Source organism: Anser anser (assembly GCF_964211835.1).
Source record: "Anser anser genome assembly, chromosome: 3".
Taxonomy (NCBI): Eukaryota; Metazoa; Chordata; class Aves; order Anseriformes; family Anatidae; genus Anser; species Anser anser.
In genome coordinates, this window is record NC_139722.1 from 110,253,947 (window position 1) to 110,267,645 (window position 13,699).

General features: G+C 44.3%; 1 protein-coding gene across 1 annotated transcript in view; it reads left to right on the forward strand.

Moving 5' to 3' along the window:
* The window catches only part of LOC310897980 (uncharacterized protein), a 54,821-nt gene that overhangs the window by 32,916 nt on the left and 8,206 nt on the right, over positions 1–13,699 (forward strand). The gene's annotated exons all lie outside the window — the stretch shown is intronic.

Below are 13,699 nucleotides of genomic sequence, written 5' to 3' on the forward strand. Positions count from 1 at the left end.
CCAGAGCAATTTCACAGCTGTGTTCCTGGCGTGCAGTACCCCAGGACAATCTTTTCTCTGTGTCGCTTGTACACTAGTCCCTGGTGTTCGTTTAATACCTACAGGATATTTGTGTCTGGTAAACAATTGTTGTTGCTGATGAGACCTCTCCGAGGCTCCTGTTTCAACCATTATGGATTGCTGCAGCCGCTCTGTTCAATAAACGTACCTTAGCTGTTTTTTTCTTAAGCATAAAGACAGCAACAACAACGATAAGAGGGGCTATTACTTGCTCCCACAGTTTGATTTTCTTCCTGTTGTACTAGGCAGTTAGTTAGAACAGCTCCTTGGCTTTTTTTTGGCTCTTTTTTTTTGAGTTGGTTCGATGTTTTGTCAAGCACACTAGGAAATTCTCAAGGCTGCTGCTACTATTAAACAAGTTTCACCATTTGTGTTTCAGAAGTGCTTTAAATTTGTGTGATATGCTGGGAGTAAAGGTGTGGATTTTGTGCTGGATTCTCACTTCTACTGAGGCCCTTGAAGTACCCTTAAAGGACTCTTTGAGTGTCCTGACCAGCGCAGAGAGGTCCCTTACTTCCAAAAGATAGCCGTGGAATAGCTGGTGAATGCCATGCTATAACGCTGCAAACAGGCTGGGTGCCTTCAAGTTTTGTTTTGCTGACAAAGCTCATGATCAAAGCGATGTTCTTCCTTTGCTTCCAGATCTTTTTGGGGATTAATTCTGCCTCAGTTACACCTTCACCTCTTTCATGGGTTGGTTCCCCCAGAAGGCTGTTTTTGGGAAGGAGGGATGTGTTTGCTGCATGTGTTTGAACTCTCAGCAAATGGAGGCTAGTGTTTTGCTAAACCAAGGTGCTCAGCTATTTAAAATCTGAGCTCTGTGTAGAGATCTAAGCTTCCCCAAAGGCTGTTCTGTGGATATGAGCTCCCCCAGATGGGAGGCCTGTTTGTGTTCTCTGGGCATCACAGCAGGTGCTTTACCTGTTACTCTTTATAACTCCTGCAAAATGCTTCCTGGGGCATGGGCCCTGGCAGGGCCAGAAACAGCTTTCTCTTTTTATCACAGAATCCAAAGATGGCACAGTATTTAAAAAAAATTACCTTTGAGGTGGCGTGAATCAGCGTGATGATACACCCATGCAAAGGAAGGTCTTGGTGGTGACTGCATGCCTGCTGCTGGTGGTAGTAGTTCCCTGCAATAAATTTTGCCCATCCTTTGCAGTTAGTTCAAGCCTAAGCCCTGTATGTGTGAAGCACACACATTAGTAGTTTGATCATTTAGGAAAAAAAACCAGCCACAAGACAGAGAGGACTATTGTTTAGTTAAGAAACTAATCGCAGGGTTGGGTTTTGTATTTTTAATTTCTAAATTTGTATTTGGACTGTTACCTAAATGCCTGAGTGTGTCAAAACTTCAGTGCAACTTAAGTTGGAGCTGCAGCAGCACCCTGAAAGTGAGGCTGGTTATTTGGATTCTCTGATACGCATTCCGCTGCCTAAATTTATGCTTCCAAACAAGAACAAACTCTCCCTCTGCTTTGAAGCTTTGCCAAATGTAAAGTTGTGTGTTGTTGTCAGGTCTGTGTCAGAGGGTTTCCATTGTCCATTCGTGTCCAGGCCGATGCCTGTGAGCGTACAGGACTGTGAGAATGACTGCAAATTCCGCAGAAGCAGAGTTCTGGTTCGGGACCTCTGGTTCAAACATGGTGGGTTATGCTGCTGGGGACGCTAGTGCAACACCGCTGCAATCTACGGTGTCTCTCCGTTGGGACGGGGATTTGGCTGCGTGTTTATTTTTGTTCTATAATCTGTTAGCTTTAGGCTTTTTGTTGTGTTTCCAAACAAAACAAAACTTGACTCAGCTTCTCATCATGCAGTACCGAAGAAAGAGTATAGTGACTTTCTGAAGTTCCCAAGAGCGCTTAATTCTGTCTTTATTACATTTTCAATTATTTAAAATGGGGGCTTCTTACGTGTGGGTACGCACTGGCCATATGCACCATTGTACCTCAGTCTCAGCTGTGGTTCCAGTTGCTGTTGTACCGTGAAGGATCATTTTGAACTCCCCAATCTGCTGGCTTTGAAATGAAAAATTTCTGCTTGTCATGTGAAGATGGGGTTCCTCACGTAACCAGAATCCGCAAAGTGGTGCTTAAGACTGGAGAAAGTCTAATGGTGTTTTTTACTGTAAAGATGTTTAAAAACAAGGAATTCCCCTTCTGCATGCTGAATTGTTGCTGTTCATGGTGGAGGAGGCAGACTGAAGGATCTAATCTAGCTTGCTTGCTTGACCTCTCTCTCTCTGGAATGCTTTATTACAGGGCTCAATTGAAAGCTTTTTTTTCCCCCCTCAGAATCTGTCTACAAGATCTTGCCTGCCTTTATGAAATACTAAATTTATAGCTGCAGGATTTATTGCAGCAGTATTTTAAAACACCAGATGCTGATACAGCAGCTCTAATTAGAAATATATCGAGTGCTGGACTGTGTGAGTGAAGTGGTGTTTTAAACTGCAGCATCCACAACAAGAGGCAAATATGGGCTGTGTTCGTACATGTTTGAATGACAAGAGGTCTCAGTGAGAAAAGCTGTGGTCTGCTCTGAAGTGACGCTGCTGTGATTGATTTCTTCTGAGAATTTCTGCCTTATTTCACTGAAGTGCAGTAGTTTAGTTGGGAAAAGACCTGTGCTGACGTGCTGTAGGCTTTGTGTTACGGTGTGACAGGTTATGCACTTTGCCACCGTGGTCAGTCAGAAGTAATTGAACAGAAGCTGGAAGACAACAAAGTCAGTTTCCATAAGGAAGCACTTACTTAGTCTCTTTCGCATTTAAAAAGTTACAAATATCCACCAGGTCTTGTCTGTTGTAACCTGGTGTATGTGTGGCTTCCCTAAAATCCTCTGTGCAAATTTTGCAAGGCCCCAGAGAGGCAGCTTCATCCTCCTGTCCCAAAGCCAGGCTATCCATGTCCAAACCACACCTCTCCAATGACAGAGACTACACGGTCTGCCTGGACAAATCTATCCTGGTGTCCGTATCATTAGAAAATTAAGCCCTAGTATCTAGTCTAAGCCACGCTTTCCTCAATTTCTACTTTGCGTCTTACCAAGCATGGGCATGGAGCTAATAAACTGCTTTTTTTTCTGCAGCTACTTCTTGATTTCCGTATCATGTGCTGCCTCATCTGCTCGTCTGTAAACAAAACAAATCTAGCTGAATGGATCCGTGTCCATTTATGCCAGATGTTTATCACAGTAGGTCTCCCCTGATTTCCGTGAGAGGAAATCTAATGGGCAGAGAGGGGAAAAGGTTTAGGTGATGAATAAACTGGAGGTGTTTCAGTGTACATTGCAAATTGCTCACTGCAGTACCAGACAGCCTGTATTGATCATGCCTAAAGAACATGTTATTCCCTTGAACATTAAATGTGGCAAACCACTGTACTACGACTCAGGATTGATATTTCTGTCCTGCAAGGATAATTAGGAATTTACCAGCCCAGGTTAACAGACGCCTTGAGAGACGTGGGTATGATTAACTTCATAAATACATATTATGAAATCGCGGGCAGTGTTCTAACTGTAATGTATTTTCCCTGAAGGAAAATATGTCTGGGTACAGAAATCAGAAAGAGCTTGGTGCCAAATGCAGAATGGAAGGAAATTCCTTTAAGGCTGGAGTCTATCAGCAGTTTGTCTGAATGGTCTTTTTCTTTGAAGAAGTAGTTGAGGGGTTATTTCTCTTAATTTTATTATCCTCTAACTTCTAAACTCTATCTCTTTCCTAAAATACACCAGCGTGTAACGTGAATATGTAACGTAACATTCCCTCTGAGACTTGTTACTGGTTTATAGCTGCTGCAGGTGAATTTGTTTATAAAAAGGCAAGCAGCTACTTGAGGCAGAGGGGAGTGTAAGTCAGTGGTTGCTCCTGTGCTGAAAGTGGATTTCTGAGAGCGTAATAGCATAAAGGAGATGATTTTTCTACAAAGCTGTGAGATTGGAGAACCCTGGAGGTGAATTTAAGCAGTCCTCATAAAGATTGTTTATTGTTAAAGTCTCGGTTATCGGATGTGGAGGGCTTTTAACATCAGATCTGGGTTAGCTGCTCGAGTTTACAAATCAGACTTAGAGCTGTTGGCACCTCCACCTTGACATTCAGCTTTGCCTCAAGGAGCCCTAGTTTAAGAGCGACTGAAAAATAATTGCTAGGCAGTCCCTCCGTGGCAGCCAGTCCTGGCAGAAGGCGACGTGTTGAGATTATTCCTGAATCCCGCTGCCCCTTGCTTGCAGGAACGTCTGTTGGCAGCAGGCATGGCACAGAAGATTGCCCCAGCTCGCATGGGTGACTGGGCCTAGGGTCTGGCAGCTGCAGATTAGAAGGACATAAAGCTGCCTCATGCCAAGTGTGTGTTCTGCACTGCCAGGAGGGAGAATTTCAGCCTTGGAGCCTGGACTGACAGTGCTTTATTCCAGCCGTTATGTCCAAAAGTCTCATCCTTGTGAGGGGTGGAGTCAATCGACTGGATAACTTACCCTTCTGCTATTTCCATTTTGCTCTCAATATTTCTTTACTTTGCAAGAGTGAACTGCTAGACAAATATATTAGAACAGCTTTTTGCCCTATACATTTCAAAGAAGAGAGAAGGAAAAGCGCCAAGTTAAACTAAACTTCAGAATGTCACATTATTTGGGGAAGAAAGATCATCAGCTACAGTTTCCAGTGCAATGGGTTAAAAGTCCCCAATTCCTTGGGACTAGGTTATTTTTGCTAAGAGTAGACAAGTAATGTAGGCATATTTTCAGTCCTGAGCTTGATCGAAGTCCTGACAGTACGAAGCACTTTGCCGAAGTGGATTAAGGATGTGGTTTATTTTTTTTTCAGGTAAGAACTTTCACATGGGGCAGGCCATACGACTTCATTATGTACTTCTGCAGTGAGTTTTGTAACGGCTGATGCAATGACAGCCCGCTTCTTGTCCGGTCTTGATTTGACTGCGTTCAGCATGTGCTTAAGTGCTTTGCTGAATCTAGGCTAAGAAATGCTTTTCATACAGGAATGTTACAGAAAGGATAATGACCACGAGTGCCTGGGTAGCAGCAAAGGCTTCATCCTGCTCCTTTGAGCCCCAACTTGTCTCACTGTGCCTTTAGCAGGATCAGAAATCAGGACGACGTCAAGCATAGTCTAGCAGCAATGAAAAGAGGCAGCACTGAGAGAGATGTCAATATGCAGCTTTTAGCTAAAGAAGAATTTTTCATCAAACACACTCACATTTGGTTTTTGCCTCACGTTTCTTTTTGCCTATGTGTAAGCACTTTTCTAGTCCAGGACACTTGAGAGAAACTGTCATTCAAAAAACCTTTGCTGACGATACGTGAATTTTCACTCAGAACTTTCATCAAGCTTCAGTACTAAGTGGTTTTGGGCTGATTAAGTGTTTTGGCTTTGGGGCTGATTAATTTCACATACTGCTATCTGGACATCGTAATACTCCGTTGTACATGCAAACATTGGCCCAGCATTTGGAAAATGGCTGGTGATCCAGCTGCTTTGGGGCTCTCAGCTGGGGATGCTTTAAAGAGGTCTGTTTTTTCAGGGTGCCTCCACCTTCTGAGATTTAAGTTATTCTTGGGTTTTACCAGCATATAGAGGCCCTTAAAATCATTGCCAACTTGAGAAAACTCCTTGATCGCAAACAATTCTCCGTTGTGCTCCCAGAATTATTCATCTCGGTTACAGCAATGGATTGAAATCTAGTAGTGGAATAAAGGGACAAACATGCCATTCGAGTGCAGCTCGATGTTTGCTTGCAGAGATACCTGAGACAGCACAAGTACGTGGTGCTCAGCATGGCGCTGTGCGTGATGTGCCCCGGCATTAGTGACGTAGTGTGCTGGTGGGGCTCCTTACCTGGCATCAATCCTTGTGCTTTCTCAGTAATCCCATAGGTACAGCACCAGCGTACTCAGAGTAGTTTCCTTCTGATGGACCGAGGCTGAAGTCATGTAGGATTGCTCTGTTATACCAGCTTGTGTTGCTGGCCGACCAGCAGTTAGTGCACTTCTTAGGCATGCCTGTGACCTGCCGTGGATACAAGGCACATCACTGGTAAATGTAGGTAAATGATAACAAGCCCTACAACTGCAGCTGATCATGTCAAATGAAACCCCAAGCTTCCCCTCTCTATGCTAAGATGTCGATGCACAAAACCAGCGCAGTTCTGATCCAGCTGTACTAATGGATGCTGACAGCAGAGAGCACACTGAGATATGCACGCAGAAATAATTTGGACTGGTTGCCAGCAAGAAGTCCGTAGGTAACTCAAGTAATCCTGCTCACTTTGATCTGCCTGTTCTTCTGGGCGTGGAGCTGCAGAAAACACTCAGTAGCAGTGCATCCACACCAACATTGCCAAGCTATTTTCAAACGATAATTCCTCTGTGCTTTGCAGGGCTTCCTAAACCTGACGGAGAGAAGTCAAGAATCAAAATCAGTGGCTGCGTTTTTGCTTTTTGGAAGGGTTTTGTTCTAGCTGGATAATCTCTTTGTAGCCCCAGGGAAAATTTCTGGTAAATTTTATGTCAGTGGCCTGAAGCACAAAGTCTGAGCAACGTGGGGTTTAAAACACAAAACAAAGCATTTGCTTAAAATTTTGCTCTGTGAGAAAGCTGGTAAATTTGTATGTCTGATCTTATAACTTGTAAGAAGAAAGAGGGAAATAAAAATGGGCTGTTGAACAGTTTAATGCGTAAATTACTCAACACCTTTTTTTTGTTTCTTTATATGAAACCATAAAAAATAGTGTTCTGCGTGGTGTTTCTGCCGTATCTACAGACAGGGTGAAAAGCCTGCAGTCTTGAGAGAAAACTAGTAAATTTGGCAGGTTAGCAACTACTGCTAAGGTGCATGTCTCCATTGCTCGTGCACCTGATTGTGCAAACATTGCTATACATGGTTGCTTTGAGCATCACTCCTTTCAGCAGCTGGACACAAGCATGTGCAAGGGTTGCACGAGGAAACTAGTACTCTTGTCCCATTTAATCTTACAGGTTGACCTCAACAAACCCTCCAAAGGGAAGCACAAGTGTCAGTGCCATAGAAAAATAGTGTTTTCCAGGTAATCAGCTGATGAGCATTGGCACAGCTTCCAGCATGGAGCTGGTTATAACTGTAACTTGTAATTCTGATCTACTTTATTGTCCTTGCTGCAGATTGTAGCGAGGAACCTGTAAGATTCTGATTCAATCTTCAATCTTTGATTTGTGTGATAGGACCAGACCTTAAAACTGAATTATGAAGAGTTCTCTTCTCTGTAGCTGATTCATTAAATTGATAACAACACAGTTTCTCAAATAGCACAGAGAACTGACAGTCTCTGACATATCAGGATGTCTGTAAAACTCAAAACTGGTGTATATAAACATCTGTAAGACATCTGTGTCTTGCTTTCCACGTATCTTTCAGGAGGTGCCTTAGAATATAGCTGTCATAAACCAAGCCAAAGTAGGAGCAAACTGTTCGTTCTGAGGAAAAAATCTGATCCTGCTGTGCGTGCCAGGGAAGTTTGGTTGGTGGGAGCCACATTTTGGGTGCTTTCATACAGCTGTTTCCTACAACACACTGTGCTTTTTTTTGTTTGTTTGTTTGTTCTAGGTGTGTATCTGAGCTCCCTCAGTAAGAGGTCTAAATTTATGCAGCTGGACTCTGAATGTAAGTTTTGGTCACCAGCTACAACTGCTATTTCTGTCTGTTCTGCATGAACTCAGACGCTAGTGGTCGATGTTAGCAATGGACCCAAAGGCTATCCACCCTTGTTAAAGCAGTGCAGTCTCGTGGTTAGCATGCGGGACCAGAAGCGTGCTGTCTTCTGCACACACAGGATTAAATTTGGGTTGTTTTGTGATTAGCATTTTGTGGGGTAGAGAGGGGAGGTCACTGCATTGAAATGAATGCAATGGCAACGTGAATTGAAGACTTCCCCCTGAAATATGAGCGTGGATGGTCTAGGTGGCTTTCCAACTGAGGCCAATAAAACTGAGTTCATCTCCTGTCTGAAATTTTAAACATAAATTGTTTGAAAATGCTGTTTATTATAGAAAACTGTGTGACCCTTCATTGGAGCTGGGTATGGATATAGGCTTGTTGATTTGTGCAGCTGAATATTTCATTGCCACAGTTCAAAGGCTCATACAGAATGCTCTGGGCAGAATCAAAGCTGGATTCCTCTACTAGAAATTCAGAGTAATTTCACTTACTTCAAAAATCTGCTGCTGCATTTGGCCTGAGGGGGTTTCATAGCAAGCTACATGATTTTTCTTGGCTGTTTTTCTCAATTTGGGAACATGGTAGTGTCTCAGCATAAGCAGTTACCCCCAGAATAGCCATTTCTTCAACCTTGTCCTAACCCCAGTCATATTCTGGTGTGCGTACTGTTACAAAGACTTTGGCTTGGTTGCAACCTCCTTATTTGATTGCTCCCCCTGCTTGCTGGGGCTCTGAGACCTGCTCTTTCTCGAGGCATTTTCCTCCTCATATACTTAAGGCATTTTTATATTATTTCTTCTGGCAGTGTATTCTCTTGTATTTTTTTTCTTTAATCTCTCTTTCATTTTTCCTGTCAAAGTCTGTTCCACTGCATTAAAGACACATGGACTGGATTTATGATGCCTGAAATGGATACCTCTTTGGCCCTAAAGCTCATCCCCTGCCATACTGCTGGAAATGATTGCAACTTTTCTGCATCTTTAAAGTAAATATCTCATTGAGCTCAGGCAGGCATGCGTGGTGCTTTTGGAGCCAGGGACTATTTATTTAATCTCCATGTAGGGAAGCAGAGAGTGAAATCCTAGATCCGTTCAAATCATTGGGGCTTTCCCTGGGCTCCAGCTGAGCTGTGCCTCTGTGTTTGGGTTTGGGATCTGTAGGTGGTCCTTCAGCAAGGGGAGGTTGAAAGCACGAAGCAGGCTTTTCAGTCCTCTGTTCTGGGATGAGAGGCTGAGCTGAGGGCCAGCTCGCTGCAGAAAGAGATGGAGGATTTGAAGGTGAAGGACCAGGTTTTCTTTCCTGGTTCTTGCACTGGCCTCTTGAAAGACAGTTATTTATGTTTTAGTGTTTGCCTGCCTGTGAAGGTACCTCAGCAGCACAGTACTATTGGGATGTGTAGTTTTGCTGGTGTACTGCAGTTGTATGAGAGGTTCTGGAGACGCATGTCCATCTGGGACATGCTAAGCCCATAAAACAACAGATAAGCTTAAGCCACAGGTTTGTTCAGGTGCTTAAGTGTGTTGCCTGGATGAAGCCTTAATTTGTTCCCTGTGAATTGTGGCACTGTGTTCCAGTGGAAGTTGTCTGGTTTGGTGACAAGCCCAGCTTCCAGTCCCAGCAGAGAAGTTTGATGAAATAAAAGGTGGATTAAACGGTGTCTCTGTATTCCCATACCCAGCTGAAGAGCAGTTTAAACAGTGAAAGCTGTCAGGAGTGTTTATTGAGAGAAGCAACATCGGAAGCTGAAGATAAGAGCATTTATCTTCACGTCAAAACTACTCAGTGTCTTTGATGGGCTCCCAACGCACTTTAACAAGGAGCTTAGGCTGGAGACACTGGGATGTGAGGAGTCGGGGGGGGGGATGTTTATCCCACCGAAACGTGGCGTGCATCAAATCAATTACATGGTGCAAGCATATTCCCCCCCTTGTCACCAGACAGCGTTGCGAGCTCAAAGAAAATACGTTCTCTCAGGCGCTAGAAGAGCCTCCCTTTGGATGCTGATTTAATGTGAAATGTATATTAGAGGAGAGAGCGAGGGAGAAGGGGAATCTCATATGTTCTGCAGCAGATTGCCACATCGATCTTGTCATTTAGGTGAACGCAGCTGGACCTGAGGCTATGGGGCTGTGGGATGTGCTGCGTTTCTGTCAGGAGTTGTCAGCCTCAGAGGAGCACAGGAGGAAAGAGGCACCGTAGCAGTAGAAAGTGTAGTAATAAAGGGATCAACGAGCCGTTTAAGGGGAAACCAAAGCAGGTGCCAGTTTGTGCCCACTGTTTTGGCTTGTGCTCACCTTCAGCAGCTAGAAACGTGCTCTGCCCTTGCCTCGTCCCCCGGTGCTGTGGTGGTGGGAGGAGGCCTGCTGAGCCCTCCCTGCTGCCGTCTCTGAGCCAGCTCCTCCATGAGAATTTCTCCCCTGAGCGTACACCCCAGACCACAACCCGGGTTGCACAATGCTGATGGCCAGTCTGGCAGTGGCTGCCACCAGACGCTTCGCTCAAACAGATACACTGGCGAACTCTTCTTAATTTATAGCAGGCCTCGGGCATCCCTCTGCCTGGCATTTATACACGGTCTGGAATGGTGTCGGTGCCTTGGGGTACTTGTGCTTCTCCCAGGCAGAGCAGAGACACTAGAGAGCGCCCTGCAGTTGCAGATTTCGACTTGGGAAGCACAGAGCGAGGATGTGAGCAATCCCTGAGGAGAGGACACGGGAGACAACTGATCCCAGGACTCAGCCTGGTCTTGCTTCTTGAGACAGCCAGGAAGACACACGTTTGGAGAGGTTTTTCTGATGATTTCTGTCGCATCATCTCGAAGGTAGCCACCAAGAGAGTACCAGGAGGGGCCTGGCTAGTTGTCTCCTCTCTTAAGGAAGCTTTTAGAGCAGTCTAGGTCGAAACGTCTCTAGGGGTGTCCTTGATATCTAAAGGTTGGTGGGAGGATTGCCATCGCTCTCGAGCTCACAGTCTCCAGTCCTAGAGAAGAATACGTTTAACTTTCAAGTACATCAATACTTCAACAGTGTTTAATATTTTAGTATATTTGAATGCCCGAGTCATTTCTTTGAGAGCAGGCTGGAATCAGATAGTTTTGCTGCCTTTTATTCCAACTTACCCAAATGGCATAGGCTCCCCGGCCCTCTCCATGTGGGCTCCACCATCCTCTTCCTTGTGGGAGGGTCGCAAGCTCACACTTATTCCACCAGTGCTGCAGAATAACTGTCCTCACTCCTACACCATGTGCTGGCCTTTATCTTCTCCCATTAGCTGAGGTCTCCTGAAGCTCCTCTCTATCCTAAATTGCCAGGGAAGCAGTCAACGTGGCCTCATTTTCCTATTAATCGCTGATCATGCGATGGTGATGACTAAACTTCCATGACAGTGAGCTGGGTTCCAGTTTTTTTTTCCCAGTGGAATGTTTCCTGCTTCACCAAACCTGACTTACCTTTTGAAAGGTGCTTATCTCCATGTATTCACAAGTACTTCCTAAAGAAAAAAAAACTCAGAGTTTTGTTTTGTTTCTTTCTACTTTACTTCTTTTTTAGCAAGGTGATATGTAGATATTTCAGAATTTTAAGTTTGCTGTGTCCTCCTTTTCTTGTGTTACGAAGTGTAAAAGGCTAAATGAAGTCTTGTAGTTATTTTCCTTATCTCATCTCTTTTTATTGCTTTGGGGATGTTTTCATTATCTTGCCATTTTTGAAAACATTTCACATTGGAAAAGCTCCAAAATAGTAAAAGACAAGGAGAATGGTACAAAAGGAAAAAAGGAGATAGTGAAAAGATGCTTAGGAGGAACCATTTTTATTGCAGTTTCCAGCTGGAGGAAAAAGAGGGAACATATTTTGTTAACCTCATCAAAATTCCTAAAGATGTAGATGTTTAGATGTTCAATTAAAAAAGAAATCCTATTTGGGCACGTCTGAACGGATATATTTTTTTCTGTCCCATTTTGACCTTCCTTGATTCTCCTTGTCATTACTGCTAGTCCCCTCTGCCCCTTAGGCTGTGTCAGAGGCGTCTGGAAATGGCAGATAAGGAGCAGCCTCGCTTTAGTGCGGCTTGGGAGCAGCGGCCACGGGCTGGGAGGCAGGAGTCGTACAGCCCGTGTCCTCGCCACGCAGAGGAGGTGTCAGGCATCCAGCATAGAGCCAGGCTGGTATTTACCAGAAAGGTGGCGTGCCTGGCAGCGGGCAGAGGATTACTGGCCGCAGAAATAACTTTCCAGGAAGTGCCTGTAGAGATTTTATCTTTTCGTTTGGAGGATGTTGGGTCTGTGCAAATCCCTGAGCCCAATGAAGAAAACAACCCTGTGCACGAGGCTCTTGAGATGAAGAAAATTTAGTCTTAAGTTAGAAAGATGGGGCAAAGTGCTTGGGCACAGAAGTAAGTCTCCAAGTGATGCCACAGAGTTATAGTTTGGTGAGGGTGTTGGAAGTCACTGAAGATTTCTTCCCATTCCTGAGCGCAGTGGCTGAGACACTGGTAGAAATCATGAAGTGCCTCTGTGAAGGCTCGATATCCTGTTAAATGCCCTGTGTTATCTGTGCAATACCAGCGAATATTGCTAATCAGACAAATACCCACAGACTTAACGCTCAGCGCCTGGTGAGCAATTTATTGGAAGCCCCTCCGCGCTTATGTGTAGCTCATAAATATGCAGATGTGATTCGTGTTAGTCCGATCTCCTGCATTCTCTGTCCATCCTTCACCCTCTTAAGCTTTGGTGAACGTTGACCGATTTTGATCAAAATTGGTCAAGGGGTAATGGTCTGGTAGATACTTTTTTTTTTTTTTTTCTGAAAATCAGTGTCAAGAGAAGGAGACACCTGCAGGAGTGTGGTCCTTAGGGAAGGGCAGCTCTTCCTCTCGTCATTTTTGGGACCCTGCAGCTTCCAGCTCCCTTGCCCAAGGAGATGTAGTAGGAATAAAGATACCAGGAGGGAGCTGGAAGGTTTTGTGATGGGAGGACTGCTGAACTGCAAGTATTCTGCAGGTGTAATGGCTGGAGGAGTAAGGCACATAGGATGTAAACATACAGAAAACTAGACTTCAGGGTTGTGCTGCTCCCAGAACAACGTGGTTACTGGGAATGTTGTGTTACAACTGGATTTCTCCATCGCTGATTGTGATCACCTTATGCCGTGTTAGTGGGTAGGGGACTTTGCCTGCAGTGAATTAAGGAGTGCAGTGTTATGAATAGTTTCCTTACTCAGGATAGCATTACTCCAAGCCTCGAGGTAATTTATAGCTCAGGTAGGCACGCTGTTGTTTAACAAGCCTAAATATGGAGCAACGGGAGCATGATTTGGGTCTGTATGCTCTGTAAGCAACAGTGGAGCTTGTGAAGGGCAGCTCAATATTCTTCATATTGCAGGCACAAGCATAAGCAGATTTTTTTTTTTTAATTGGATTTTGAGACAAAGCACAGCTGGTACAAAGCTTTAGCAGGAATTCAAATGTTGCTGCTTATTAATGCAGTAAATGATGATTTACAAGTCCTGGTTTTGTGTTTACTGTTTAATACTCTGACAGCCGTAGACTTATGAAGCATTTGGCAAACGTGAAGATTTTTGCGACAATCAGCTGCTTGCTCCTACAAACCTGCAAGAATTAAGGTGTTTTAAGCTCTCCTCTAGAAGGTACTTGATAAGGCAGGAGACCTTAGTCACAACTTTTTAGAGTTAATCTTGCATCTTTGGCAAAGGATGTGTGGGAAGCAAGAGAGAGAGCATGTGTAAGTATCCTTCTGGTCAGTGTAAAAATAGCAAGTTGGAAAGGAGTCACACATGCCTTAACCAGTTCTCTTCTCTCTGCTTAGAGAACTGAGAAAAAAAGTGTGCTTGACAAATGAGTTATCGTGTAAGCCCCTCAGCAAAAGAAAACCTTTCTGAGCAAGAAAAGCACCATCTTTTTCCAGTTACTTTG